General features: G+C 37.1%; 1 protein-coding gene across 1 annotated transcript in view; it reads left to right on the forward strand.

The window, feature by feature from the left end:
• The window catches only part of gmds (GDP-mannose 4,6-dehydratase), a 266,812-nt gene that overhangs the window by 223,134 nt on the left and 31,046 nt on the right, over nt 1–12,632 (forward strand). The gene's annotated exons all lie outside the window — the stretch shown is intronic.

Raw genomic sequence — 12,632 nt, forward strand, 5'->3', positions numbered from 1 at the left:
TTCTTTTTTACTTGTACTTGAGTATATTTTATTTATTTATTTTTTTGGACGACTACTTTTACTTGAGTAATAATATTTTGAAGTACCGCTACTTTTACTTGAGTAAAATTTTTGGCTACCCTACCCACTTCTGGCAAACAGACGTCGACGTAACTCAGACCTTACAGCTCGTTCCACCTGCTGAAATAAGGAATCCGAAAATGAAATTTTAAATCACAATTTAATAGAAATAATTTTTAAAATAATTAAAACAAATCATTAAAATAATTGAAATAATCATAGAATAAATAAATAGAAATACAAATTAATTGATCATTTAAAATATTAAAATAATGAGTCATTAAACATTTTTTAAATAAAAATTAATGATTTAAAATAAGTTCATAAAATAATTAATCATGAAAATAATTAAAAATACATTCATTCCTTTTCAATGCCGCTTATCCTCACAAGGGTCGCGGTTATGCTGGAGCCTATCCTGGCTTACTACGGACAGTAGGTGGCGTACAGCCTGAATCGGTTGCCAGCCAATCGCAGGCCACAATGACCCGTACAACCATTCACGTGTACACTCATACCTATGGACAATTTAGAGTGTTCCATCAGCCTACCACGCGTGTTTTTGGAATGTGGGGGGAAATCGGAGTCCGCGGAGAAAAACCCACGTAGGCACGGGGCTAACATGCAAACTCCACACAGGATGGCCGGAGCTCTGAGATTGTACCCTTGATCTCAGAACTGTGAAGCAGACGTGCTAACCACTCAGCCACCTAATTAAAAATAATTAATCATTGAAATAATTAAATATAAAAAAAAAAAAAAAAAAAAAAAAAAAAAAGAAACAATGTAATATATCAGGCGTGAAATATTTGGGCTATAATTTGACTTCAGGTATGACATTATCACAGAAAGCTGCTACCGTATAATAGACATATTTTCAGGTGATTCTCTTTAAATGTACACCATACAAAAAAATAAATAAATACAAGTACTGGGACTGAAATTCTTACATAACACGAAAGTGACTTGGTTGTATTTATTGTCGTATTTCGTGTTTTTATGACATATTAAAAATATCTGTAATTACTCGAACTAAAAAAACAAAAGCTTTTGTTGGAGAAAAGTACATCTTTTATGCCTTCAGGAACCTAGCTACCGAGTTTCTAAAGAAAAATCCATGTTGATAAAGGTTCTTCAGGTCATTTTTAAAGTATGTATCATTCAATTAACTGTACAGTTTACCTACTTATTGTGGTCATGCAAAAAAGTAATTCAGGTTTATAAATTGTGCGTGTAAGAAAACAATACTCTGTACAAGCCTGACATCAGCGAGTGTACAGCTGAGGTTTTCAAAAGACGAATTTAGACTGCTAAATGGTGTGGATACATTTTATTATAATTTATTAAAAGATACATAAAGTTGCTCTTATTAAAAAAAAAAAAAAAACAGGGGTTTTGAGGAAGAAAAAAAATAATGCCAATGTTTAAGTCTTCAGGAAAGTATGTAATGGGTAAAAATAGGAGGCTTTACGAGAATGCCTCAAACACAAAGATCCTTCCAAAATGGAAGGGTTACCAGACTAATTTCCGGATAGCCCCAAAAATTATGTGACCAATTTGATGCGTTAAATACTCCTAACATGCATGCTTTTGGAATGTGGGAGGAAACTTGAGTACCCGTCGTAAACCCCACACAGGAAGGAGGAGGAACAAGCAAACCTTACACAATGATGCATGACAGTCAGACATTCAGTCATGACAGTGCCACCTCAATTACATTGAATTGTATTATGAGCAGAAAGTTAAATGAATAGTTTTATGGCTAAAGTGTTTTTAGAATTATTTTTGAATAAATCGTACCAATGAGAAAGGTGACTCATCTTCAAACTGTGTACACGTATGGCCATTGACAACGCCGGTATGTAACTACCTAACTCTTATTTGAATGTTTTTTTATCAAACTTGGTAACGCAACATATACTGTTTTGAATATTTATTTAGTTCACTTGGATTGACTCAGGTATGAGATAAGTGTATGTACGTAGTGGTAGCTTTTGGAATACAAAAGGACAGATGGTTAAAAATGGTCCAACATATTCCCTCATCATTGTTCAGATATGTACAGTATGCTTTTTGAGGTACCGTAGTTGTTGCTTGTTGCACTTTTTAAGTGAAAACGTTTGCAAAACAGCACTTATTATGCAATTACAAGATGATTTTGTTTTGTAAGAGAAGGTACACCAACTGTATCAGTATTTCTGTATTTCTTCAGGATGTGAAAGGAATGAATATATGCACAAAACAAATGCGTACTGTACTAAAGTAATGTGAAATGAATGAATATATGCACAAAACAAATGCGTACTGTACTAAAGTAATGTTCAGGAAATCTTTTGAAATAACGAGATAATCGTATCATTGCAGATATTTTTAAATACATAACTGTCTAGGGCTTTGAAGCCTGCTTTTTTGCCCCTACCTTTAACCTCTCCTTGTCCCCTTGTTGAAATTGACACTTTCAGATGTATGTTTTATCGCGTTGTAGGTGTTTGCAGGTACTAGCAGTGGGGTGGAGATGGCTAGTAGAACTCAGCTGGCTGTCCATTTGGTCTGGATACTGTTTAAACTTATTCATTGCGCTTACTAAATTCTTTAAAAATATACTAACATATAACTCTTCAGATGTAGCATTGTTTATGTTCAATATTCTATGTTGTGTAATTTTGTGAACATTAGTTCCTATTTGTTTTTTGTTATGGTACTCGGTTTATTAAATTGGACACTCTTGAACTAATATGTTTGTAATGAAACTGAGTTGTACACCAACCTATTGTTTGCTCATTTTAATGGTAAGAAGGCAGTTGTCGTTCTTAAACACATAAAGTTAACTTGTAACCAGCTTTGTTAATCTTACTTTAAAAAAATAATGAGTTACAGTTGCAAATGACTTCTCCCCAAAAGTAAATGAGTTAGTAACTCATGTACTGTATAATTTATTCATCTTGCTTACTAAACTCTTTAAAAACATACTAACAATAAAATAATTACATTACCATAAATGTTTAATTAAGCATAAAGTTTATAAACATTGCGTTTTGAAGTAAATCCTTAATCTGTTATTATTGATGTACGTTTTTGTGTACCGTTACCTTCAACTGGAAACAGGGCTGTTTGAGAAAACCATCTGGGGGCTGTGTGTGCCCCCCTCTCTAATCCCTATCATAAAAGTCAACACGTTTGTGGCTCCTCTCTATCCCCTAACAAGCCCAAAAAGACTCAATCTCAACCAAGCATAATGTGCTTTCAAATAATGTTTTTTGAACAATATATATTGTTGAAATAATGTTATTTATTTTTATAATAATATTAAAGTACTCAATTAATATTCAAAATTAAGTTTGTTTAACTTATATCCATCTACTTTTTTATATTGTAAGAAATCTATGTTAGTAACATGCGGATGTTGTAATCTCAATGACCTATAAATCTAAAAGTTACTTTTTTTTTTTTTTTTTTCTCCCCTGAACATAGAAGACGATATTTTGTGTTTTTGGTGTGATAGTTGATGTTTTAAATAGAACACTCTACCACTAATACAATTTTAACGAAACTGAGATGCAAATTGTCCTAATGTTTGCTCATTTTAATAGTAAGACGGCAGTTGCCGTTCTTAAACACAAAAGTTAACTTGTAACCAGTGTTTTTAATTTTACTTTTAAAAAGTAATGAGTTACAGTTACAAATGACTTCTCCCCAAAAGTAAATGAATTAGTATCTCATGTAGTGTATAACTTTAGTCATCTCGCTCACTAATCTCTTTATAAACTTACTAACAACGAAAAAGTTACATTCCCATAAATGTCTAAATATACAGAGTTTAGAGACAGTGTTAAAGTAAGTAAGTCTTCCAAACCCCCTGAATTTTCAACATTTTATGTCACGTAATTTTAATTTCTAAGTGAATATTAGTTTCCATTTGTTTTTGTCATGGTAGGGGTCTTTTAAGTGGAACACTCTTGAACTAATACGTTTGCTATGAAACTGAGTTGTACATCATCCTAATGTTTGCTCATCTTAATAGTAAGACGGTAGTTGTCGTTCTTAAACACAAACGTTAACTTGTAACCACTGTTGTTCATCGTACTTTAAAAAGTAATGAGTTACAGTTACAAATTACTTCTGCCAAAAAAGTAAATGAGCTGGTAAGTCATGGTGTGTATAAACTTATTCATCTCACTTACTAAACTCTTCAAAAACATACTAACAATAAAATAATTACATTACCATAAATGTTTAAATATGCATACAGTTTATAAACAATGCGTTTTAAAGTAAGTCATCCAAACCCCCTGAATTACAAGTATTAACACAGGCTGTTTATACAGCGCTTCAGATGCAGCATTCTTTTATATTCAACATTTTATGTCATGTAATTTTAGTTTCTAAGTGGATGTTAGTTTCCATTTGTTTTGTCATAGTTGGGGGTCTTTTAAATGGAACACTCTCCAACTAATACGTTTGTCATGAAACTGAGATGCAAATCGTCCTAATGTTTGCTCATTTTAATAGTAAGACGGCAGTTGCCGTTCTTAAACACAAAAGTTAACTTGTAACCAGTGTTTTTAATTTTACTTTTAAAAAGTAATGAGTTACAGTTACAAATGACTTCTCCCCAAAAGTAAATGAATTAGTATCTCATGTAGTGTATAACTTTAGTCATCTCGCTCACTAATCTCTTTATAAACTTACTAACAACGAAAAAGTTACATTCCCATAAATGTCTAAATATACAGAGTTTAGAGACAATGTGTTTTGTAGTTGGAAGTAAATCCCCAAACCCCAAGAATTACCACTATTAACATTGACATAATATCTACCTAACACTTCAGATGCAGTACTCTTTCATATTCAGCATTTTATGTTATGCTTTTCATGTTCTACACATTATTACCTTATACATTCTATAACATCTTTCACATCATAGATGTTTATATTAACTGATTGAAGAATAAGAACACTATTTACAGTATTTTGGAGCATTTGGTATTTATTTATATCAAATATATTACAGTCTGTTAAGAAAACTCAAACCTAAACTTCGGGACCATTCACCAGCGCAAATCTCTGAAACTGTATGTTAGGTCTACTGCACAATAACCAGAACACTATGCTTCATTGCGCCGTAGGCGGGAGCTATCGAAGAGGGCGGAGTTTCGCGTCGAGTATTGAGACATGTTTCGAATCAGTCGGCCTGCGGGATCGCAAGGGAGAAGTTGGGGAGAAAAGACTCTTCAGCAACAAAACGGGTATGTCACTAACTCTCATTTGGATACTTTTAAGTATAAAGAGCATGCTAACTTTGTGAAATAGAATGAATTAAACCCGGTTGAAATACATAATGTTTTGCCTAAATGTATATATGAGTACCAACCTATAGTTGCAGCAAAAAGCTGACTAGGGCTGAAGTCGATGCTCTGTCTGCAGTATCTGTGGTGAAATGTTCAAGCAAGCTTCAGACTCGAAAGATGCTGTACTTTGGAGTAAACGGAAGGAAGTTACTTGAATAGAACAACTGTAGTTTCACAAATGCTTGAAAATGAACCGCTGCTAATGCTTACACACGTCTCGTTGATCATGGTTGATCTTACCTCGTTGCTACTCATCGAAAAAATGTTCACTTAGCATTGCTACAAAACTAGCCTACACGCAGACCCCACCAAAATGCTCACTTAACAATGCTACAAAACTAGCCTACACGCAGACCACACCCACCCAAATCCCATGGTTCTTAGGGGTTTTGTTCAGACATGCCTGGACATGCCTGGACACGTTCCCCCTTCTCACCCACACTTTCCCATAACCCCCCTTGTTTCCCAACAGGTACGGGTCAAAGGGCACATCGCTTTCACCAGACATCCGGACATGCCTGGACACAGGTCCCTTCTCACCCACACTTTCCCATAACCCCTCCTTGTTTCCCTACAGGTACAGGTCAAAGGGCAACATCGGGTAATCCCTTAATTGAGGGGGGTGACAGGTGGGGGTCAAAGGTCAACCCATCAATCAAAGGTTAAAAGGTCAACCTGTCAATCAAAGGTCAAAGGTAGGGTCATAAATCATCATAAATCAACGCCCACATTCCTGAGTGAAGATAACCGCATTGTCCTTCTCTCTAACAATGTCTTAGGGGAAGGAAATAAAAAGTGAGCTCAGGTATTTCAGCTGTCATTTTCCACTGTGAGGAACATAGTGAGGAAATGAAAGACTGCATGTACAGTTCTAGTTAAAGCCAAGAAAAATCTCAGATAGGCAGAGGCAAAAGATAGTGTAAAGCAGGGGGCGGGATCCTTTTTGACCAAGAGAGTCAAAAAACCCAACTTATTTTAAAATATGAATATGATTTCACAAGAGCTATACAGTGTGTGTGTGTGTGTGTGTGTGTGTCTATTTACTGTATATATACAGTATATGTATATATATGTATATATATATATATATATATATACTGTATATTTAATTATTTATTTATTTATGTTCTATTGCCAGCTTGTCCGAGTCAGCTCTGTGATGTTTTTTTTTTTTTTTTTTTTTTTTTGTGAGCGCATTTAAACGCATCATGCAGGAGAGTGAGGGCACGCTCGGCTTTTACGAGCAGTCACCGAGTTGGGATTAAAATAAATGTTTAGAAAATCCAGACCTCGTTACTTGGTGTGTTACAATCGTTGCGCACTCACCACTTGGAAAATAACAAATACAATCATGGTGTGGCACAGCATATATTTCCTGGAAGTATAAAAGCGCAATAGAGGAACGACAATTTTGACAGGCAAAAAAGACATGGAAGTCAAACTGATTGCGGACCTCTATGACTTAAGGTTCCACGCAGTTCACTTTCATGATTTAATTTTCCGCTACGCATTTTTATATACTCCAGATCACTCGGCATTGAATTGGGAGGGGCCAGCCCCGCTTCTAGCTGAGCAGAGAATTAAATGCGCTAAACGAACTCAGCACTTGCGCCCAGCTCTGTTCAGTCCGCAACGGGAGGACAACCAATGGGCACTGAATTGAAGCATATTATTGGACGTATGTTTGAAGGTCCAAGAAAAATATGAATGGACCATCAGCTCATCACAGCTCGTTCATGTCAAATGAGCCGGCTGGCTCCACATTTAAAGTTATGGGTTGGCGGCGAGCCAGATGCACTCATCAAAAGAGCCAGATATGGCTTGCGAGACATAGGTTCCCGGCCTCTGGTGTAAAGAGTCAAACTCATCCCATAGACCAGCTCCAAATACCTAAAACATGACATTGCTACATTTGGTGTCATCGTGCGTCGTTCAGCTATTCAGCACACTTTGCAATAGGAAATGCAGAATCGGAGAGCAATATGAAAGTAAACTCTTCTGCACACATGCCAACAACAGAGATATGCTACAGCACATTTGGACAAGTTCGCTTCGTTTTGGAATAAGTTACTATGGACTGATTAAACTAAAATTGAGTTATCTGGACATGATAAGGGGTGGTATGAGTGGAGGATGAAGAACACAGCATTCTAAATACTCGCCACCCTCAATAAAATTAGGTGGTGGTTCCATCATGCTCTGGGGCTGTGTGGTCAGTGCAGGTGCTGACAATGTTGTTAAATATGAAGGTCATTTGGATTCCAGTCAGTATCAGCTGATTCTAGAGAATAATGTTCATTCATCATTGACAAAGTGAAGGCTTCAACAAGAAAAATACCTGAAACACTGCTCAAAATTTGTTAAGGCATTCATGCAGAGGAAAAGATACAACATTCTGGAATGGCCATCTCAGTCCCTAGACCTGAATAATATGAAAAACCTGTGATGTGATTTAAAAGGGTTGTTTATGGTCACTGCTCAGAAACAATCTAACCTGAACTGGAGATGTTTTGTAAAGACGACTGGTCCTGAAGAACTTCAACCAGAATTGGAAGCCGTAGAGTGCATTTACTCATTTCCTGCAATAGGTTTGGTGTCTCATGTGTTAAAACGTCAACTTCCTCTTGGCTTGGAATAAAATGGGCCGTAATGAGTACCGTATTTTTAGTACTACAAGTCGCACCTGAATATAAGTCGCACCAGCCATAAAATGCCCAACGAAGAGAAAAAAATATATATATAAGTCGCACCGGAGTATAAGTCTCATTTTTGGGGATATTTACTTGATAAAATCCAACACATAGACACGATATGTCATCTTGAAAGGCAATTTAATATAGAAATACAATAGAGAACAACATGCTGAATAAATGTACAGTGTACAGTGCATGAACAACGAAATGCGAATATACTGCCCTCACCATGACGCTACGGCTCGGTCCCGACTATACAGCGAACTCCCAAATGACAATGCTGGACGTCCATATAATTTGCTGAATCAATTTGGTCCTCAATACCAAACAGGTTCGCATCAACGTAAATAAATGATAATTAGGTGCTCTTACAGCAAGGACATAAATGGTTAGTATGCGTTCGCTAGCATTAGCACATCGTTCAAACAATCACACAACTGGCTCTAAGTGTCTGATCGGGGGTGGAAAACAAACAACAACAGAAAAGATGATACACACAGTCGTTGCCTCTGTAGAGATATTTTAAAGGCATAAACAATGAACGTAGGTTCGCAGCCGTGTTTCTCTCGCTAACTCGCCCACTCACTCACAGCTATGTAGCTGTCCGTCTTCTGGCGTGTGAGCGCTCTTCTTCACGTAAACAAGTGCAAGTGCGCCCCCACATGGGCGTGAAAGCGCCACAAACTAAAAGCATGCATTGTAATATAAAAAAGTCAATAATACAATTGAACACACATTGCCAAAGGCAGAACGCGAGCGTGGCCATAGCTATTAAGAGTTATTCAGATAACTATAGCATAAAGAACATGCTAACAAGTTTACCAAACCATCAGTGTCACTCCAAAACACCAAAATAACATATGAAATGATATCATAATGTGTTAATAATTTCACACATAAATCGCTCCTGAGTATAAGTCGCATCCCCAGCCAAAATATGAAAAAAGCCGCTACTTATAGTCCGAAAAATACGGTACAATAATTAATAACTGAATTGCTATCTCATGTTATTATGCATTGCCCAGCTACAAGAATTCTTGCTCAGTAATTGTTGATTTTTGTGATATTTAGACCAAATTACATCAATGACTTGCTAAAACACCTTCTCAATTAAATAATTATGACTTGAACGAAAGAATCCACATAAACAAAATATACTTGATTAGTTGAGGTCAAGGGTGGATGCTGACTAGAAAAACTCAATCAGCCCTCACAGCATTTTCACGGTTCACTGTTTTGGGGGAGTGAGGCATAAATGCAGGATGGCGGTAAAAGTTAGATTTGCTGATGTGGTGACCAGAGTGTGAAGTTTAACACAAAAGACTCACTTCACGAGCCTCTTTGTTTGTATGGCAATTGTCGTCGTTTCTACATGATACGGTTAACATTGCCACACATGTGAATTATGTGATCCATGGCGCCTTAACAGCTATGTGGACACATTCCAAGAACAAAGCAATGTCCGACTTCTATAAATTCTGTCTGAAAATCATTTTATTGTCCATTTGCAATTGCAATTTCATTTTTAGTCTAATAGGCTACCTGTCGACCATCCAACAGCTTGGGAGAATGCAAGAAAAGGCGGGCAAGTGACTGCGGTAACAAGTTGTTGTACTAGCTCACAATGAGATGAATGTTTCATTCTTTGTGGATATGTGTCTCATAAAGGGTTATATTTATAAATCAGCAAGTCAAGCCGTGTGTGTCTTGCAGACCCGGTGTTTCCTGCAGTGTAATCTGAGTCAGTGGTGGAATGTGTGAACCACATCCGACTCCACTCTACTCAAGCCCCTGACTCACTCAATATCCCACTGTAAACAGCCAAGCTCTGTTACGGCACAGGTAGTTACTATTGCTTTCGGGAAAAAAAGACATAAGAAATACTAGAATATTACGAATAAAAGCTATTCCCAAGGTTGGGTTCTAGTCCACATTGTAGTAAAGCTCCGCTTTACAACATTTTGAGTGCACCCATGAATGTGTTTTTTGTGCAAGAGCCTGAGAGAGGTTAATGTAGTGTGACCCCTTTAATGTCTTTCCTTCGCTTGTTATCCTGATTGGGTAATTAATTCTTGGGCTGCCCTTTTCAGTAACCCCAGTATTTAGACGCAGACACTCACTTACTCATTTTCGAACCCTCCTGAACTAATGCGCCCCCACATTCTTGTAACCCTAAGGCGACTTCATTGCATTACTGTTTTTCCTTCTGTCCTCTCTTCTCCCTCTCCTATCCCTCTTGCTCAATCTAGTTCATCTTTTCGCATCATTCTTGGGACTTCGTCTGTCATGTTCTAACTCCATATTCCTTGCTCCAACACCAGTGGTAAAACTCCTAGTCTGCTAAGCTTCATGTAGTACCGACAAATGCATAAATACTTGACAGTCGAGTTTGTAAAACTGTTTCGTCTTTTGCTAAAATGCCTTGCAGAGTACTTTTTCTTCCCCAGGGCTGTTCAAGTGCTTCCAAACTATAGAGAGCACATCAATGAGCCTGGCACATTGACTGTCATTTTCACTGTCTATTCGCCATAGTTTTAGGATGAAAAGCCAACTATTTTATGACCAGCTTTTCCATTTAAGAACGGCTTACAAAGCTCTTTTGCCTGTGGTTTTCTGCAGTTTTTAGTAGCACATTCAGAAGTTTGGAAGGACTTGACTTTTTTTTCATCCCCACTTCAAAGAAAATATAGAATGCCTATAAGAAGCAACTGGCAAAAGGGATTTTTCACAAATCAACAAATTTCAATTATTATTGATTTTTTTGTATTTAGACTTTTTACTAAAAAATTGTTGTTTTTTTGTAAAATTACTCCAAAAATGAATAAATTCATTTAAAAACTATTTGGAATGAACATTGGCAGACTAGGACATATTGTAGCATATCCAAGGACAACCGCAACTTGGTGATAGTACACACTCAGCAGTACATTATTTTGAATTAATTGTACCCTGCTGGAAGCCACAAACTGTATTTTTAAAAAGTGAGACTTTAAGAGGACGCTCGCCATTAGCATTAGCCTAATGCTAACTTTACGAGTTACTATTAGTGTGTGATAATCACTCAGCAAAGACCTTATAGGCTAAAGCAACACTGCATATTCTCTCTGGCAAAGATAAGAAAGTAGGAGTGCATGATATCCATTTTTTGAAACCGATATCGATAACTTCCTGCTCCTCAAAGCCGATACTGATATAGATAACCGGTAATAAATATATAATTTTTAAAATGTATAACCTGAGTTTTTGAACACCTGGAGGTTAAAAAAAAAAGTGGTGGATTCAACATCGATTTGTCTTTGATCTCACCAGATTTTTTATAATGACATGAGCAAAACAGTGCGTTTCACTCCTGCACTGCCCGACAGCCAGCTCAGAATGAATGCACTTCCATAAACCACAAGTCTTTTTTTGCTTTTATGGGAAGACACTCTTCTTAATATTGTGAAAGTACAATAGAAAAATACACATATTCAATACTCAATATACAACAAACTGCACAATACACTTATATACACAACTAAATGTATAACTATATGTATAGCATAGCAGACTAGCTTGAGCTACTAAAACTGGTTTCTTTAACACAACAACTTATGAAGTTCTGTACATATGACTCTTCACCACAGAAGTAAACATGTATTGCACATCCATATGTTATAGTAAACATAAAATATTTACAGACATATATTTCCAAGGCGGAAACGTAACAGAAAGCATTCTCAATTGTCAATGCTACCACTAGACACCGCAATGTGTAAGTGAATGGACCAAACTACTGTAACAAAAAATAGATGCAGCGAATTATTGTGACCAGCAGGTGGCAGCAATGCCCCGCAAATGGTCAACTGATTTCCCATACTAGTGTGTAAACTGTAAAGCCAGCACAGTACATATTATCGGTCCTATTAATAATGTTATTGGATGTCGGGATGACGTCATAATTCCTATTATCGGACCGATAATTATCGGACCAATAATTAGCGTGCACCAGTAAAAGACTGGAGACTGGAGAAGACACACTAGTGAGTATGGTGGGGGGGGGGGGGGGGGGGCACATCACATGAATGACACAACCAGACACTGCTATGATGCAGGCTAACTGCACATTAAAAGTAACACATCGTGAACATGTGACGGAAACTATTGCGCATTTCCATCTCGTTTTCATCTCGTCATACGAAAACTGGCATTCATCTCGTTATGCTTTAGGCTACTTCTACACTAGGAGAGATCATTTTCTCCGGGGTATTTTGTTAACTGTTTTTATACATGTCCGCACTACGTTTGAGGTGCGTTTAAGGCCCCCCCACTTTTGCAAGGTATGTCTGCATTTGCCAAACTACGCATGCGTAGAAAGGAGCAGAGCCAAGTGTTGCGGGATCGCCTGCGGGGTTTACCTCTGAACCTGAAACTCGCCGGTGGGAAATTTCAAAATTACAACACCTTCTAGACCAGAGGTCGGGAACTCCGTTTTGTGATCACTGTGTTTTTTCGTGAACGCATTTGAAAGCATCACGCGAGAGCTAGAGTG

Source organism: Corythoichthys intestinalis, chromosome 7 (assembly GCF_030265065.1).
Source record: "Corythoichthys intestinalis isolate RoL2023-P3 chromosome 7, ASM3026506v1, whole genome shotgun sequence".
Lineage (NCBI taxonomy): Eukaryota > Metazoa > Chordata > Actinopteri > Syngnathiformes > Syngnathidae > Corythoichthys > Corythoichthys intestinalis.